Source organism: Chrysochloris asiatica, unplaced genomic scaffold (assembly GCF_000296735.1).
Source record: "Chrysochloris asiatica unplaced genomic scaffold, ChrAsi1.0 scaffold00016, whole genome shotgun sequence".
Lineage (NCBI taxonomy): Eukaryota > Metazoa > Chordata > Mammalia > Afrosoricida > Chrysochloridae > Chrysochloris > Chrysochloris asiatica.
Genome location: NW_006408534.1, coordinates 14,318,530 through 14,323,983, shown reverse-complemented (window position 1 = coordinate 14,323,983; position 5,454 = coordinate 14,318,530).

Sequence of the window (5,454 nt, the reverse complement as noted above, 5' to 3'; positions counted from 1 at the left end):
CTGAGTCTGTACTGACTTGATGACACCTAACAACAACAGCAACACTACTGATACACGTAACCACATAAATGAGTCTTAAAGCATTTACTACACAAAAGGATTCAGACACAAATGACTATGTACTCTATAGTTGCATTTATATGAAATTCCAGAAAAGGCAAAACAATAGTAATAGAAAGCAAATCAGTAGTTCCCAGGACCAGAGGTTTGGGGGAGGGGATTGACTGCTAAAGGCCAAGAGAGAATTTTTGGGAATAAAGAAATGTTCTATATCATGATTGTGATGTTTCAGAATGTATTGAATGAATTGTGAACACTTGTTGAAATGTATACTTAAACTTGATGAATTTGATGGCATGTAAGTCATACATACCTCTGTAAAGTTGACCTGGTGTGGCTCTGCGGATTAATGCACCGGACTGTAAAGTTGATTTGAACCACCAGACTGGTGGTTGAAGCTCATCAGCCACTCCTCAGGAATCCTATACAGGGTTGCTATGAGTCAAGACCAACTTGACAGCACTAGACAACAACAACAAAGTTGACCAAAAATAAATCTATATAAAGTCCACTTTACATATGCAGATTAATTGCATGCTTCTTCATGTATATAATCCCTGACTAATATTTTAGGTTTTCAAAGCTTTTCCATATACTTTATGTAATGTGTTTTGCTAACTGAGATTTAGAAACACTAGAAATGGTTTTTCAAAATTTATCTTTTTTAGAATCCAAGAGGAAGCAGAAGTTATACAACTGGTTAACATGCAAAAAAGGAGGGGAGGGGAAATGTAGGGCAAGGCAAGGTTTCTGCAAGCAAGAAAAACTTTTTTTTTCTCAAGTTAAAAACATTTTAAGTTAGTATATTTCTTTGTACAATCTGAACAGGGGTGGAAGACAGCTCAGCTACTTTACTTGGCCCAGAGAGCTTTCCAGAGTCCTGACAGGTGGCAGCTTTGGCTAGGCCCAAACACACTCATGCCCTTGACCTTTCATACATAATCCAGATGCCATGCTGAGCCTACCACAACTTTACCCTCCCCCACCTCCGAGGTGGAATGACTGTGACAGGTTTAGAGTTCAAGTAGAAGTGGGTTTTAGGAGCTGGGCCTCTGAGAGCAGCAGACAGTAAGAGAAGAGACCTCAGACACATCTACAGTGCACTTGAGACAGGATATGTCTGTGCACTGGGGTGTGTGCCAGTGAATGTGTACAAGTATTCAAGTGCATATAGATATGGATTTACATAGGTAGAGGTTGCTTTAGTCAGGAGTGTTAGAATGTCCGTATCTACTTTCATTCAGTGGTATATGTATTGCTGTGAATACTGCCTCATTTAATGTGGAACCCTTGTGCAGTGTTCAATATGAATAAATCACTGTACCTGGTGGTCCTGGGTAAACCTTTCATTTTTTTTATTTAGGAGAAACCTCTCTTATTTACCTGGGAAGAAGCAAGGAAAGGCCAATTCTCTTTTATTTCCACACCCTCCCAAATGCCAGTTACATAATGAATGGCTCTGCGTCTTTCTGCCAACTTCTCTACACAGTACCAAAAGGAGCTGCTGAGGGCAGATGCTTATGTTTCACTGGCTGCTTTCTCGCCTGGCCCAGGCCACCTCATACAGCAGGTGGAACCTCCTCCCTCTATCTGACCACTCAGAAGCTTCCCTCTCTACTGACACCCTCTCTCCCAGAGTAGCACACACATCAGTCTTTAGAGTTTACACTGGTATTGATAAGACATCTTGGCCCAGCATGGTCCTTTCTCTTCAACCTTGTGGGTGTCAAGTCTTGAAGAAGCATTGCATTTTAATATTTTAATATTCAGAAGATATATATCTTGCTCTTCCTCTCCCACCCACCCCCCATCCCCCCCCAATTAACAATGTGGAGTCTTGGTGTGGTGTTGCAGGTTAATTGACTGGATTGCAAGGTCGGTTTGAACTGCAAGATCAGCAGTTCACACTCACCAGCTTCTCCTCAGAAACCCTATTCAGGGTAGCTGTGAGTCAGAAGTGATTTGACAGCACTTCACAACAACAACAAATGAACAATGTATGTTAAGCTGTATATTGAGTAAGTATAGGTGTATAGGGTCACTATGAGTAGAATAACCTAGACAGAATTTATTTTTTCATGTTGAACAACTATTATGTACCATGTACTGGATATACCAGTGAATGAAACAAGACATATTCTTCTTTGTTGTAGAAAGTCTTTGTTTTAAAGAGTCTAACCTTAGGTGTCTTTACCAAATGTTTTCTCCTTCCTGCCTTCACTGACAATTCTTAAAAACTAAGCTCAAATAATGAAGAAACAAGAAGATACCATTGGTAGGTTTAAAGGTAGTTTTAAATATCCTTTTGTTTTCTAAAGTTTCACCATTCAAGTGTTATTTTTTTGTAAAGAAGCTATCAAAGTTACTTGAAACAAACATACAATTAGTGGTTAACAGAGCTGAAAGGAAAGGGGATTTATTGCTTAAGGGGCAGTGAGTTTCTGTTAAGGATGATGAAAATTTAGAAACGGAAAAGGTTGCACAACATGGTGACTGTAATTAGTGTTACTGAACTGTACACATAAAAAATGCTGAAATGGCAAATATTTTGTTACGTATATATCTTACCACAGTTAAAAAAAAAAAATCCGTATACATGGAAACAATATAAATGCAAAGATTCTTTAGAATTAAAAAACAAAACAAAAATCTCAGCTTAAGTATCACCTCCTTTGGAAATCCTTCATTGTAGACCCCTGTTTCCAGTATGATTTAGGGATCCCTTTTCAATCCCCAACCACTCATCTGTCAGTTTGCTGTGATGCTGGAAGCCATGCCACTGGTATTTGGAATATCAGCAGGGTCACCCAGGGTGGTCAGATTTCAGCAGAGCTTCCAGACTAAAAGTGAGTAGGAAGAAGAAGAGGTGGACCACTTCTGAATGGTTAGTCACTGAAAACATTATGAATTGCAGCAGAACACTGATAACATGCTAGAAGAACCCCTTAGGCTTGAAGGCTCTCAAAATATGATGGGGGATAGAATTTGGCAAGACCTGTGACTTATTCACTACAAATAACATTTTTCAACAACATAAATGGTGACTATAAATGTGGACCTCACCAGATGGAATGTAAAGAATTCAATTGACTACATCTATTCTTAGGATAGAAAAGCTCAGTATCATCAGGCAAAACAAGGTCAGGGCCTGTGGTCCTAACAGACACTGAAACTGGTTCCAAGAAGGGCCTCCATTTTGTCCATATTTGTCAACTGAGTGCCCTAAACATAGATAACACCTAAGCTGATAGGTGTAGTGCTGTAGGATAAGTACTGGCTTGCGAACCACAAAATCAGAAGTTCAAACCCACCAGCTCCATCTCTGAAACCATATACAAGGTTGCTATGAGTAGGAATCAACTTAATGACACTTAACAACAACACTGTCAGATATAATGCAGGAAATTGAGCCCCTCAGGTTGGAAGGCCCTCAAATTATGAGCTGTTCCTTAAAGTAGATTTGACCATGATGACACAAATAGAGGAGAGCTTTTGGTACATTCATTTGCTAATGGTGCACTACTCAAATTAGGAGAAAGAGCTGCAAACATCCAAACATGGAATGTACAAAGTATGAATCTAAGAAAATTGGAAGTTGGCAAAATGAAATGCAATGCATAAACATTGAAATCCTAGGCGTTAGTGAATTAAAATGGACAGGTATTGACCAATTATAATCTGACAATCATATGGTGTACTATTCTGGGAATGACAAACTGAAGCAGAAGGACATCGTATTCATCATCAAAAAGAATATTTCAAGATCTATCTTGAAGTATAATGCTGTTTGTGATAGGATAAAATCCATACACGTATAAGGAAGCCAGTTAATACCACTATTACTCAAATTTACACACCAACCACTAAAGCCAGTAATGATGAAATTAAATTCTACGAACTTCTTCAGTCTGACATTGATCAAACATGATTTATTGATAATTACTGGTGACTGGAATGCAAACAAGATATATTGATAATTACTGGTGAATGGAATGCAAAGGATGGAAACAAAACGGAAATATCGATATTTGGAAAATATGGCCTTGGTGATACAAATGATACTAAAGATCGTATGATAGAATTTTGCAAAACCAATGACTTCTTCATTGCAAATACCATTTTACAACATAAAAGATGGCTATACAAATGGACATCACCAGATAGAATACACATTATCATGAGGGACCAGTCTCTGAAGTATGACATCATGCTTGGTGGGTCAGAGAAAAAGAGTAAGAACCCCAATGAGACATATTGGTACAGTGGCAGTAGCATGGGCCTAAGCCTAACAATTGATTGAATGATGCAGGACTGTTCCGTTGTGCACAGGGTTGCTATGAGTGGAAACCAACTGGATGGCACCTAACAACAACTACAAAAGCATCTCCACTTGAGCTTTTCCTTCTGTTTGTCATTTCCCCTATTCCTTTTGCATTCCCTCCCTTTTGATCTTTCTTTACTAGTCTCTACTCTTTCTCTCTTTATCTTCCCTCTCCTGGTGTTTCTAACTATTATTGTTGTTTTAAATTTCTTCCATTTATTTTCTCTCTTATTTTTCTCTTTTTTAAACTCCATTTCCCTGTCTGTCTTTTCTCTTTTTATTTATTTCTTGCTACCTGTTTTATTTATTTTTCTCCCTTATTACTTTCTTTTTTCACTGTTGGTTGCTTGTTTGTTTGCTCTGTTTTGATTTCTCTTACCAACCTGACAGGAGGCAGCAACCATGCCCATACAGCCCAGCCACAACCATATCTTTTGCAACTACACCAACTGGGCAATAGCCAATACCAGTTCCTACATCACATGATCAATGAAACTCAGTGGCCAACACCAGCCAAACCTATTATAAACTGAGGTATTCAAGCAGTGAACACAGAACAGTGCATACTCTTCCATTCTCTAACTACACCCATAGGAGAAATTGGTGAGAGCCTAAGAACACATCAATATACACCATCAATAAAATACAAATACAAAAATACCACAATGTCCTGGAGACAACAGACAGTTTTTGCTCACACAAGAAACCAGACAGAATGGCTCAAACAAATGATCACGGTGCACAGACAGAAATCCTTTCTGAGGAAGAAAAGGTAATGGAACTAGCTGAAAAAAAATTCAAAAGTATAATACTTAGGTGTCTTCATAGGATTAATAGAAAAATTGAGGAAAGCAAGTAGAATAACAAAGAAAAAAACTTTAGGAGAATTCAGGAAAGCACTACAAGACCAAACACACAAAATAAATGCAAATTTTGAAATAATAAACATACAGTTAGAAATCCAGAAGATTAATACTAAGATTTCAGAAATGGACACTACCTTAAAATGGCAAAGAAATAGATTAGAAGCAATGGAAGCACAAATTAGTGAGCTTGAAGATAGATCTTTCAAT